General features: G+C 35.2%; 1 protein-coding gene across 9 annotated transcripts in view; it reads right to left on the bottom strand.

Annotated features, from left to right (window-relative positions):
• Nucleotides 1-813: 813 nt before the first annotated feature.
• C5H12orf50 (chromosome 5 C12orf50 homolog) overlaps nucleotides 814-11759 on the bottom strand; it is a 63153-nt gene continuing 52207 nt past the window's right edge. For 5 of the 9 annotated variants that reach the window (XR_004229577.1, XR_004229576.1, XR_004229569.1 and 2 more), the window contains 2 exons: nucleotides 7815-7909; nucleotides 817-938 (listed from right to left, as the gene is read on the bottom strand). The gene's annotated coding sequence lies outside the window, so the exon portion shown is untranslated. Of the gene's footprint in view, nucleotides 939-7814; nucleotides 7910-11759 lie in introns of all 9 variants that reach the window. The other 4 variants (XR_004229574.1, XR_004229575.1, XR_004229571.1 and 1 more) reach the window with 3 other exon arrangements.

Below are 11759 nucleotides of genomic sequence, written 5' to 3'. Positions count from 1 at the left end.
GCCTATAGTATCCCAAGCACTATGCTAAGGGCTCCTCAAGCACCTAAGAAGTAGGTGCTGTTTTTTTCTCCATTTTACAGTTGACAAAACTGAAGCAAACAGCTATCAAGTGATTTGCCCGAGGACACACAGTGAGTTAGTTTCTGAGACAAAATTTGAGATCAGATTTTTCTGATTAAAACCCAGAGTTCTATCCACCAGGCCACCTACCTAGCCAAGATCCATTTTGCTTATTCATCTATTCTAAAAGCCTATGATTTCAGGTGTGCTTTAGAACTGACAGCAAAGAGTTAACATCTTTAAATAGCATTCTTGGAAAATCAATATGTTCATTTTATCCAGACTATTAGAAAAAATTTAAAGCTCTATGTTGTAATTTAAAGGCTTATTAAACTATTATCCCAACACTTTCCCTTTGCATGGACATTAGGCATTTGTTAAATATAACTGGCTGACAATGCAAACAAAGTACCAAGATACTCTAGTGGACACACATTACTAGATCTTTCAGAAGTAAACCAGGGCTAAAGAGAAGCTTGGTACAAAATTCTTGGTTTATTTGAACCAATGTCATTTGGCAGTAAGGCTGCATAATGGGAAACATAATGCTACATTTAGACTAAGAAAGACCTAAGTTTGAATCCTGCCTGAGACATTAACAAGCTATTTGATCCTGAACTAATCACCACTACTTTAACCCTCAGTTCTCCATCAGTAAAATGGTGATACTAAGAGTTCAGGATAATTGCAGTAGTCAAATTAGATAATTTATGTGAAAAATTTTACAAACCTTTTGAGGACTGCCAGAAGTTTAAATATAAATGGTAGACATCAGAACTTCTTGCATAGAGGACCAATGACATCATAAAGGTGATATTTGATATTTCAGTGAATTGGAATGAACTGGGGCAGGACTGTTCAAAGTCATCAACTTCACTCTAAAAATTAAAATCGATAGCAAATATTCAGAATTTTAGCTTGATTAGATGAAATTCTTGTTAACAAATGAAGTCAACAAATATATTGACCCACAAATATATTACTGAGACATTGTATATAAACTGAATTTCTGTGATATAAATCATAGTTCATTATTTTTCAATATTTCAATGAATCTGTGATCTCATCAGTTTGGGAAGTCCCTGCCACAGAATACATTGCAACTCATTCATGCTCATTTATTGTGAACAACTTTTGTTCACTTTCTTTCATAAATATGCCAAAGGAGTATCACCTAGTATCTCGGAGATGTCCTCTTAACATTGTGTGTAGAATAGTGGAGTATTCAGGTTGTCCATGAAACTAAAGAATGTAAGTCAAAGTCATGATTAGGATGGGCTTTGTTATAGGACACTGAAATTTTAAGTGTGTTAATAATATTTGTACTTCAAAAGCATAGAAATGAAACAAAGCAATTAAAAGAAATCTTTTTTTAAAAAATATGAATAATAAGAGGGCACTTTCTTTCTCCTACTAGTGTCAAGTTAAATTCACCTTTGCCTCTCCTGTTAAGTAGCAGCCATCAGTAATGACTTGCCCCATCCTAGAACCTCCATGCACAAGAGTAGTATCCCCAGGGACTCTTTATTCTTTTCATAGGACCAAATTGCAGTCTCCAAGATAGTCTCAATATTTAAAACTTTATTTTAGTGTATGTTATATCTTCTTGCCCCAATATGAAATTTCCTAGCTATGGCTCTAGAGTAAGTTATTAAAAGGCATTAGAGGACTATCTGCTTAAAGTAACCTAGGATTGCTACTCTTGCAAAGTCCTTGTTCTTTTCTGGATATAGTGCAGAATAAGAAGTTAGAAGGCATACAACAGAAAAGACTTTTTAATGCATAATTCCATCATTCATTAAATATTCTTCTTTGATTGAATTTTGTCAGGAGAGGTCCTGGGCACTGAGAAATTCTGGACATCTGCCAACTTCTTGTCCAAAGATTGAGTTCAGTTTGGAATTAGGTGAGAAGGGAATAGAGACAAAGATGTCTCATTTCACCAATAGCTGGCTGTGGGTAAATAGCCACTTGGAGAGAATATGATTAAGTACAGCAGAGTGCCTTATTTAGGGGTCTTTAGACAACCCACACAGTTGGGGAGGCTCAACTGGTGCAGAGTCGTGCTGGAAGGAGTACAACCAAATACTCTGGGCAGTAAGTTTAAACAAGAATCCTAATGGGTAAAAACAAAAGCAGAAGTAATCTAATATAATTGGAGGCAGTTCTGTCTTTCTGAAAGGCAACAAGTTTACTAATATTTATATTGAGTGTTTAATTGTTTATTCAAAGAAAAGAAGGAAGATTGACAGTGTCCAGTGTATGCAAACTCCGAGGTCAATGTCTGCTAATCTGTGGAGATACAATAATTTAGACGTCTCTTTCTGCCATCTAGTGGTAAATGCCTTTAAAATTCAGATATCAAATTGGTGGCCTTCTACCAGAAAATCTAAGAGGGATTGAGGAGAGGTAGTAAAATGACTTATTCCTAAGGATTTACAAAATGATATATTTTCACATTCCTGAATCTCAGTTTTATCTATAAAAACGTGGAGTTTGGATCCCTAACATTCATTCCTGACTAAATTTATGTTCCTGGTTTTCTTGGTCTAATGAGATGTTGAAATTAAGTCTCCATCCAAATGACATTTTGCAGTTTTTCTGCGATTGGGTAGTAGCTCCCCATAGGTGCACAAGCCAAAACATAAAAGCTCCATCCATGAGCACTAGCATCACAAGGTCTTTGAATCCCATTCATATGGAAGAATTGTGGTCTCTCTGATAGCCTCAACATAATTTGTCTTTAAAATTGTGTTCCATGTTGCTTTCTCCAGTATGAAAATTACTAGGTGTGACTCTGATATGAATTGTTAAAGGCATTAAGGTAATGGTAGTTTAAAGTGATCCAATGATTGTTAACTATGAAGCAAATATGGGCCAATTTTAATTTTCCTTTGTTCAATCACATCTTAGTTATTGCTTGAGTCTGGATTTTCTATCACATGGTAAATAGGAGATAGGAAGTGTACCTGTACATGGAATTCCAAAATGGAAGATTCCCTCAACTAATTGTTTGAGAGATAGTTAGTATCTTCTCTGAAACTTATAGAATACTGAGAAGTTGATTAACTTCCCTAGTTCTTAGTATAGTGCCTTATTTAGATGATTAATTAGTGTTTATAATTGATCAATTCTAAACATAACCAGTGTGTGTGTCCCAGGCAAAATTTGAACTCAGATCTCTTCTGGTTTCAAAGCCAACTTTTTATCCAATATATCATACTACCTCTCTCTATCACTTTAATTACTTCAAATCAGAGGATTATAGATCTAGAACTGAGCTCTATCTTAAGAGTTTATGTAGTCCAACTCCCCTCTTTTTTACAGCTAAGGAAACTGAGGCACAGAACATCTTAGTGATTTCCTCCAGAATCACAGGAAAAGTAAGCTGCAGGACACAGTGGGGAAAATACTGTTTCTTGTGTCAGAGACCTGGAATTCAAACAATAGCTCCTCCACTTAAAATTACTGATAATTTAGGCAAAAGGAAACCTCCTTTGGGCCTCAGTTTCCATCTCTGTAAAATAAAGGAGATGGATGGAGTATATTCCCTATACTGGCCCTCAGTTCTAAATCTCTGGGGCATCCTCTGAGGCAGTCAGATAGTACAATGGATAGAATACTGACCCTGAGGGTCAGGAAAACCTGAGTTCAAATCCAAGCTCAGATATAATTATATGACTCTGGACAAATCACTTGAACCCCCCTTGCCTCAAAAACAAACAAAACACAAGATAAAGCTCCTATCCTGACTAGCAAAATTAAGATTAGAATTCTTTTTTTCAACTCTAAAGCCAATATGAATTCTATCACAGCAAATCCTGGAGCTCCATTGATTTTAGTCCATATACTGAAATCAATAGGTTTTAGAGTGTTCCAATACAGGGCATTCATCCCATATCTCTACAACAGGGACAAAATATATAGACTATTCACTTTATAATGCCTTTCTACAAGCACCACATAAAAAGAAAAAAAGAAAAAAGCCATAGTCAAGAAATATATCATCTTGCTTAAATTTATGCCCAGACACACACTACCACTTCAGCAGAGGGTAAAACAATGCCTGGAGAAATTGTAGTAAAACCCAGAAACTTTTCAATTTATTTATCAAAATGGCTGAAGTTCCTATATCAAGTAATAAAATATTCAACAAAGGTAACCATTCTCCATCTATTTGTGTGTGTGTTTTTTTAATGTGTTTTATACCTTATCCTGTTATTTTTGACAGCTAATTTATCTGTGTCATCCTACCTCCTGCTGTCTAATTTACTGCTCTCCATATCCCATGACTGTCTGTTTCCTCGTTATTCACAGATTCAAATGCTCCATTTTCAACATTTTTTCATTTTTTTACATTTCTGAAGGTTTCTTATTAGTTTTCTCTCAGTCTTTGTATTGGCTTTTTTCCTGCCCTATTTCTGTACGTGACTCTCATTTTATTTCTTCCTGCATCATCCCTTGATAGAAGCTTTTAATATCCAGATTTTAACACTTCTAACATGTCCTCAAGCCCTTCCAGCTATATTTGATTTAAGTAGGTCCTTGCACTCCAAAAGTCACCTTTCCAAGAAGAAACATAAAGGTTGCATACTGTTCTTTTGGAAGACAACCACCCCCCAGCCTGGACTGGGACAGAAGGGCTTTCTCCCTTCAGTGCACACATGCAACCTGTTATTACCAATGTGGGTTAGGCAAGGGCATCAAGAGAAGAATATACCCCCAGAGTGACCCTAGCTCCATCTGTCTACCTGTTTTATTTTCAAATATAAAACAAACAAACAAACAAACTCTAGTATAGCTTCCCTGCATCCTTATGATTTCAAATAAATTATCTGGCCTAGCTATAGTCTCTTTTCAGTGAAAAGGTTACTCTTTGTTTATTTTCATCTTTGAGAAGTCCTGCTGCTAGCATCAATGTGCTAGAAATAAATGGACCCCAGACCAAGTCAGGCTGTTGGGATTTTGTTGAAAATCTTCATTTTCCATTCCTATGATGATGGTGACCCCTAGTGTTCAGAGCACTGATGAATTTCTCTTTAGCTGTACTGAATATTTGTAATTTGAGACATTTTTCTTTTTAAAATAATTTTTATATGAACCTATTTCTATTTGTTGATAATTCAAAATGGGGGAATGACACTTTCAATAATATATTTTTGTATATAATTATATATATATATATATATATATATATATATATATATATATATAAAAACCTGGTTGCCATTTCCTGAAATCTTGCTATGATTATTCCTAATCTCCCACAGATGTTGGTGCTTTACTTACTTTTTAAGTATAGCTTTAGTGTGTGTGTGTGTCTGTGTCTGTGTCTGTGTGTATGTATGATATATATATATATATATATATGTGAGCTATGCTTATATATACACAGAATGTGTGTATATATAAGCATAGCTCACATATGTATTTATACATGTGTATATATCTGTGTATATGTATATACAAGTATATATGTATAGTGGCATATATACATGTATATGTACGCATATAAGCATAGCTTATATATTCATAATTGTGCATACATGGACATCAATATTTATATACATATACATGTATACATATGTATTTATTACATGCACGCAAGTGTACATGTGAATATATGTGCATGTACAGAAGTACATATATGTGTGTATATTAAGTATAACTCATAGATTACATATATGTGTGTTACATGTGTGTATATGCATATATAGCTGTGTATGTATAAGCTTAGCTTATATATTCACAAATGGATATGCATGTATATATACATATATATGCACATATACACATTATACATATCCATATATATGTGCACATGTGTGTGCATTGTGCATGTATATGTGTACAGTTCTGAATATATGTGCATACATACATGCGTTTATGTGTGTGTAAATATGTATATGTATAGCTGCTGGACCTTCCCTCCTCCCTCCCAAAAATGTAAGTTTCTTGAGAGCAGAGACCCTTTTGTGGTTGTGCTTCTACGCTTAGTACCCTAGAACAGTGCTCCCATACATAATGCTTTGCTAGTTTAGATTGAATTGATTCTGATAATGAGATTTTAGTAAATTTATGTCCATTTTGGAAATTTATGCTTTTTAGTATTTCTCATTGACAGCAAAAATATTGAGAAAAAATACAATAAAAGTCAGTATTATTCATTTTATAGTAATTATCATAGAATTTAGAGCTGGAATGGATCCTAGACATTTTTGTAGTCAAGGGAGTTGTAGATTTAGAGCTGGCAAGAGCCCTAAAGATCGTGTTGCCAAATTTCTATTTTGACAAATGGGGAAATCGAGACCAAAAAAGCTTAAAATGATTTGTTTAAGGTTATACAGGTATCAACTAACCAAACCAGGATCCGAAACTCAGGTTCATTCTGCTACACTGCTTGTGGTGTTTTATTTTACAGATGAAAAAATTGAGATCCCCAAGGAGCTAAGAGAGTTTTTGGCTCCAAGTCAACATGGGTAAGTAATGTCAAATGTGGGATTCAAATCCAGGACATCTGTTTTAGGACCTAGCACTTTGGCCATTGGCCTCTGAGAGCTTCAGGAAGATTTGGCCTTTCTCCCTCATTGTATTTATTCACTGTCCATCTTGTTTCTCTTAGATGAAGGCTAGGGATTCACAATAATGCACAGAGCACTGTTGTCTGGAGTCAGGAAGACCTGACTTCAAATTCAATCTCAGGAATTTACTAGTTGTGTGACCTTAAGTGCACTCTGCCTCAGTTTCCTCAACTGTAAAATGAGGATAATAATAGTAGCTACCATCCAATCCAGGGTTGTTGGGAGGATCCAACGAGATACTTGTAAAGCACTTAACACAATACCTGGCATAGAGGAGCTATTTAGTCTAATTTGTCACACACTTACCTATTATGAATCTAATTAGACCTGGTAGGATATTAGCTCCTTGAGGACTCTGACATATTCATTTTGCATCTAGAAGATAAAGAGCTAGACTTGGAAGACCTGGGAGTGAACCCCACACATCTCAGATCTCCTGTGATCTTGGGCCCTTTATAACTTGGCCCCAGCTCTCTTTCTAGTCTTCTTACACCCCACTTACCTACACATCCTCTTCAATCCAGTAACATTGGCCCCCTGATTGTTTCATAAACAAGACACTCTTCTCAGCTCCTAGTATTCTCTCTGCCTGTCTCTCCCACGCCTGGAATGTTCTCCTCCTCTATTCTGCCTACTGACCTTCCTGCCTTCCTTTAATTCCCAAATAAAATCCCACCTTTTACAGGAAGCCTTCTCCAATCTGTCTTAATCCCAGTGCTTTCTCTCTCTCTCTCTTAATTATGTTTTATTTATATTTTACTTTGTATATACACACATCTCAACTTTCGCCATAGAAGTTTCAATATATCATGCATCCACATAAGAAATTAAATGGGAATTTTGAGGGAGTTTTGCAGATGGCACAGAAAAAGTGTAGAAATTCAGAAATACATAAAATATATTGTATAATGTCAATATATTTTCTTTTAATACCACATATATAATTTCTTTTTTAATGTTAAAATAAGTAAAAAGTTAAAGTTTACAAAAATAAAATAAAAGTCAACAGGTAGCAAAGTTAGCATTTTTACCTGTGACTAAATTTTACAATAAAGTACTGAAAACATCCTATAAAAGAAAAAGAAAAAAATCAGGCTTCTTCCCTAGTATGAAGGCTAAAGGTTTATAGATTTTCCAGATCCAGGGTCCCAGATTCAGGATTCCAGTCCTTACCCCCAAGAAGTAGATGCCACTGTATTTGTCTGCATGTTGTTTTCCCCATTCCGTGAGAACAGGGACTCTTTGTATTCCAGAGCTCAGAATAGTGCCTGACATATAAATGAACACATTGTCACATATTTGGCACATTGGCTGAACACTCTTATCTAAGTTTGGCCATCCATAGCATGCATGATTTGAGCCCAATTCCTGTTGATGGTCATCTTTTCTTTTTTTTCTTTTTCTTTTTCTTGTTTAATAGCCTTTTATTTACAGGTTATATGCATGGGTAACTTTACAGCATTAACAATTGCCAAACCTCTTGTTCCAATTTTTCACCTCTTACCCCCCACCCCCTCCCCCAGATGGCAGGATGACCAATAGATGTTAAATATATTAAAATATAAATTAGATACACAATAAGTATACATGGATGGTCATCTTTTCAACAAAGGGTCTAGTTGCAATAAACTTTTCTACTTCCAGTCTACTCTAGCATGAAGAGCCAGAAGTTTCCAATCCCTCAAATACATGAAGTTACCTCCATAGCTAGAAAAATCTATCTTAAAATCATTGTTTGGTTATCTATAACCAGGACAAGAAATACAAGCAGAAGTAAGGGGCTGGAGATCCAGGTTCTGGTTCACTCAAGCAGCCCCTGTGCTGACTTCAACTCTGCTCTATATGGTATACAAAATGTCCCCAAAATCTAAGTGTTATATAGACATTAAAAAAGTAAGTTTCTTGAAGGCAGGAATTGCTTTTTTGTTTTCATGTATATTTCCAGAACTTAACTCAATCCCTGAAACATAGCACTTAATAAGTGTGGGTTGACTTGAGGGATTTAAAAAAAAAAACTTGAATATTATCCTCAATTTATAATTGAGGAAATTGAGGCAGGCAGGGGTTAAATGATTTGCCCAGGCTCACATAACTAGTAAATATTTGAGTCTGAATTTGAATTTAGATCTTCCTGTTTGAATTCAGATCTTCCTGACTTCAGGCATTATAGCTCTACTTGGACATCACACATTCAGATTTTGGGGACACCCTCAACATTCATCAGTATAGAGAGCACCTGTCTCATAAATTTGTTAAGATAAACTGAGATAATGCATAAAAAGTGCTTTGCAAATTGTTAATAACTGTGTTTCAAAATAATGTGTTTCCTTTGTAACCCTCTGTCAGTCAGTTGGTCGAGCTTTTGTTTTATTTTATTTTTATACCTTTAAGGTTTAATTTTTGTTTTTGGAAGCAATCAGGATTAAGTGCCTTGTCCATGGTCAGATAGCTAGTAAGTGTCTGAAGCTGTATTTGATCTCAGGGTTTCCTCATTCCAGGGCTAGTGTTCTATCCACTGTGCCACCTAGCTGCCCCTCAACAAGCTATTATTAAGAACTTACTCTGTGCCAAAGTCTGTACTAAGTGTGCTGAGGATATGTACATTCAAAAAGAAAGACAGTCCTATCTCAAGAAGCTTACATTCTAAAGGGGGAGACAATACATCAAGGAAATTGCAAGGAGCTGGGGGGGAGGGAAGGTATCCATGGGTGAAGGATGATGGAGGATTTTGGATTGCAGTCTGGTGAGAAATACATTATTTTGAAATATAGTTATTAACAATTTAAGTTCACAGATTCTAGGTTAAGAATTCTTACATTGTGTAAATGTAAACTATAATTAGAAATGTAAAATGATCACAATCTTAAATTGAGATGCAATCACTTTCATGCAAAAACTATGAATTTACCTTGAAGTCACTATTGCACAAATAAAAACCTGTCAAGTAACTATAACATGGAACAGGGCTTCTTAAAACTTTTTCCACTCACAACCCTTTTTCAATTGAGAAATTTTTATGCAGCCCTGGGTGTATAGGTATATAAAATAGGTATACAAATCAAACATTTACGGATAATAAATTATAATTTTGTAAGCCTCCAGATTTAGTTATGCAACCCTATATAGGGTCACAACCCACAGTTTAAGAACAAAGCTTTGATCTATTCCAAGCTCTTCTTTTTTACAAATTAAAAAAATAACAACATTGTAGTCCAGACTAGTGAGGACACTTGACTAATGTCATACTATTTTCTCTCCTTTTCCCCATCCCTTCACTTCTTTTTCTAACCCCTTTTCCTTCCTCCCTCTTCCCCCTCTCCCTTTCCCTTCACCTATCTCCTTCCAAGCTTCTATATACTCAAGACTTCAAAAATTATTGGCCAAGAACTCAAATTGTATCCTCAATCCTTTCTAGAATAATATAGTTAGTAGTGATTTCATGAACTGAATATAAACTATCAAATATGATAATATAACTAGTACACACTGAGTATCATTTCCCTTTTTCTTAATAATCAACTTCTATTCATATAGCTTAATATTTCATTCACTTGTTTGGTTGAATGTGAAATTTCTGATTCAGCACTAAATTTGTAAGTCACTCAAATCTCAAAATGTTTTTCAAATAAAATACTTTCTAGCCACATTGCCATATATATATAATATATATACATATATATTATATAATATGTTTTGTATACATATAAATTGTATGTATATATATATATATATATATATATATATATATATATTTGTAAAAATCCCTAATTTGGAGCAACTAGGTGATCCAATTCTATCCAACTCAGTGGATAGGGTGCCAGGCTAGGAATCAAGAGTATCTGAGTTCAAATCTGGCTTCATACACATCATATATAACACTGAGCAAGATATTTAACCTTGTTTGTATCTCAGTTTCCTCATGTATAGAATGAGCTGAAGAAGGAAATGGTGAATCACTCAAGTTATCTTTCCCAAGAAAACCCGAAACAGAATCACAAAGAGTTGAACAACAACAAAAACTCTAATGTAGAACCTTTCACCTATGAATTATTTTCATTTTAATCATATTAGATCGGACCCATCATTCTAAGCCTGTTGACATCTTTTTTATATTGATTTTCTCATCCAATGTGTTAGATAATCCTTATAGTTTAGCTGCATCTACAAATTCAATAAATGTAGAACTAATATCTTTACTCAAGTAATAAACTTTATAGAAACATACCATTAAACAGAACAAAACCCATAAGAGAACTCCCTCCAGCTAGATATTTCTTGGGTATTATCTTTCAACCAGTTATGAATTCTATCACTTTTTTCCATACTTCACGAGAATGTCACACAAGATTTACTAAATTTCAGCTTTACTAAATCAATATATGCTGTTTGTCTATTACCTATTAAATCTGTGTGATTTTTGTCTAATAAGTCTGACCCTGAAAAACTAAATTAGAAGATGATACACTGAGGTCGGATTACCAAGCACTGAAGGCTAATTACCAATTGGACATTACTCTATTAGCATATGCTTGGAAAATGCCCTTTCCCACTATTCTGTACTGGTTCAATCTTTTGGTGTATACAGAGAATTGTGGGAAGGATTAGGGGGTGGAGTAAGACAAGCCAGAGTCACTTTGGCGGTAGACGAAGAGAAGGAAGGTTGTGGAGATCCTACGTCCATCCTGTTCACTTCTACCCCTAAAGACCAAGAACAAAGACCAAGGACTTTTGCATATCCTGACTCTGGCTGATTCTAAGATATCCAGGGTGCTAACTCGATCTTCACATTTGGTGACCAACATGTGGATCAAGGACCCTAATTTCACTGAAGAAGTCCCCAGCGACCAGGAAATGGGGTATTTTAATAGACAAACAGGGAACTTACTTTGTTTAAGGGCTAAACTAGTTACCTTTTCTAGCTGAAATGGGGCAGATGTTAGGAAAAGATTCTCCCCCCAGCCCCAACCCCACCCTCATCCCCACCTCAAGGGGACACTATAGAAAGCATACTTAACTTGATCAAGGGACAAGACTTAATTGTAACTTGGGAGCAGATCACTAGACTCTTGGGTACATTAGAACGCACGTCCCTTTGGTTCTTAAGGAAGAAGATATAGG

The sequence above is a fragment of the Sarcophilus harrisii genome, chromosome 5, assembly GCF_902635505.1.
Source record: "Sarcophilus harrisii chromosome 5, mSarHar1.11, whole genome shotgun sequence".
Taxonomy (NCBI): domain Eukaryota; kingdom Metazoa; phylum Chordata; class Mammalia; order Dasyuromorphia; family Dasyuridae; genus Sarcophilus; species Sarcophilus harrisii.
Note: the sequence above shows the minus strand (reverse complement) of the source record. Positions and strands in the feature narration are given on the sequence as shown.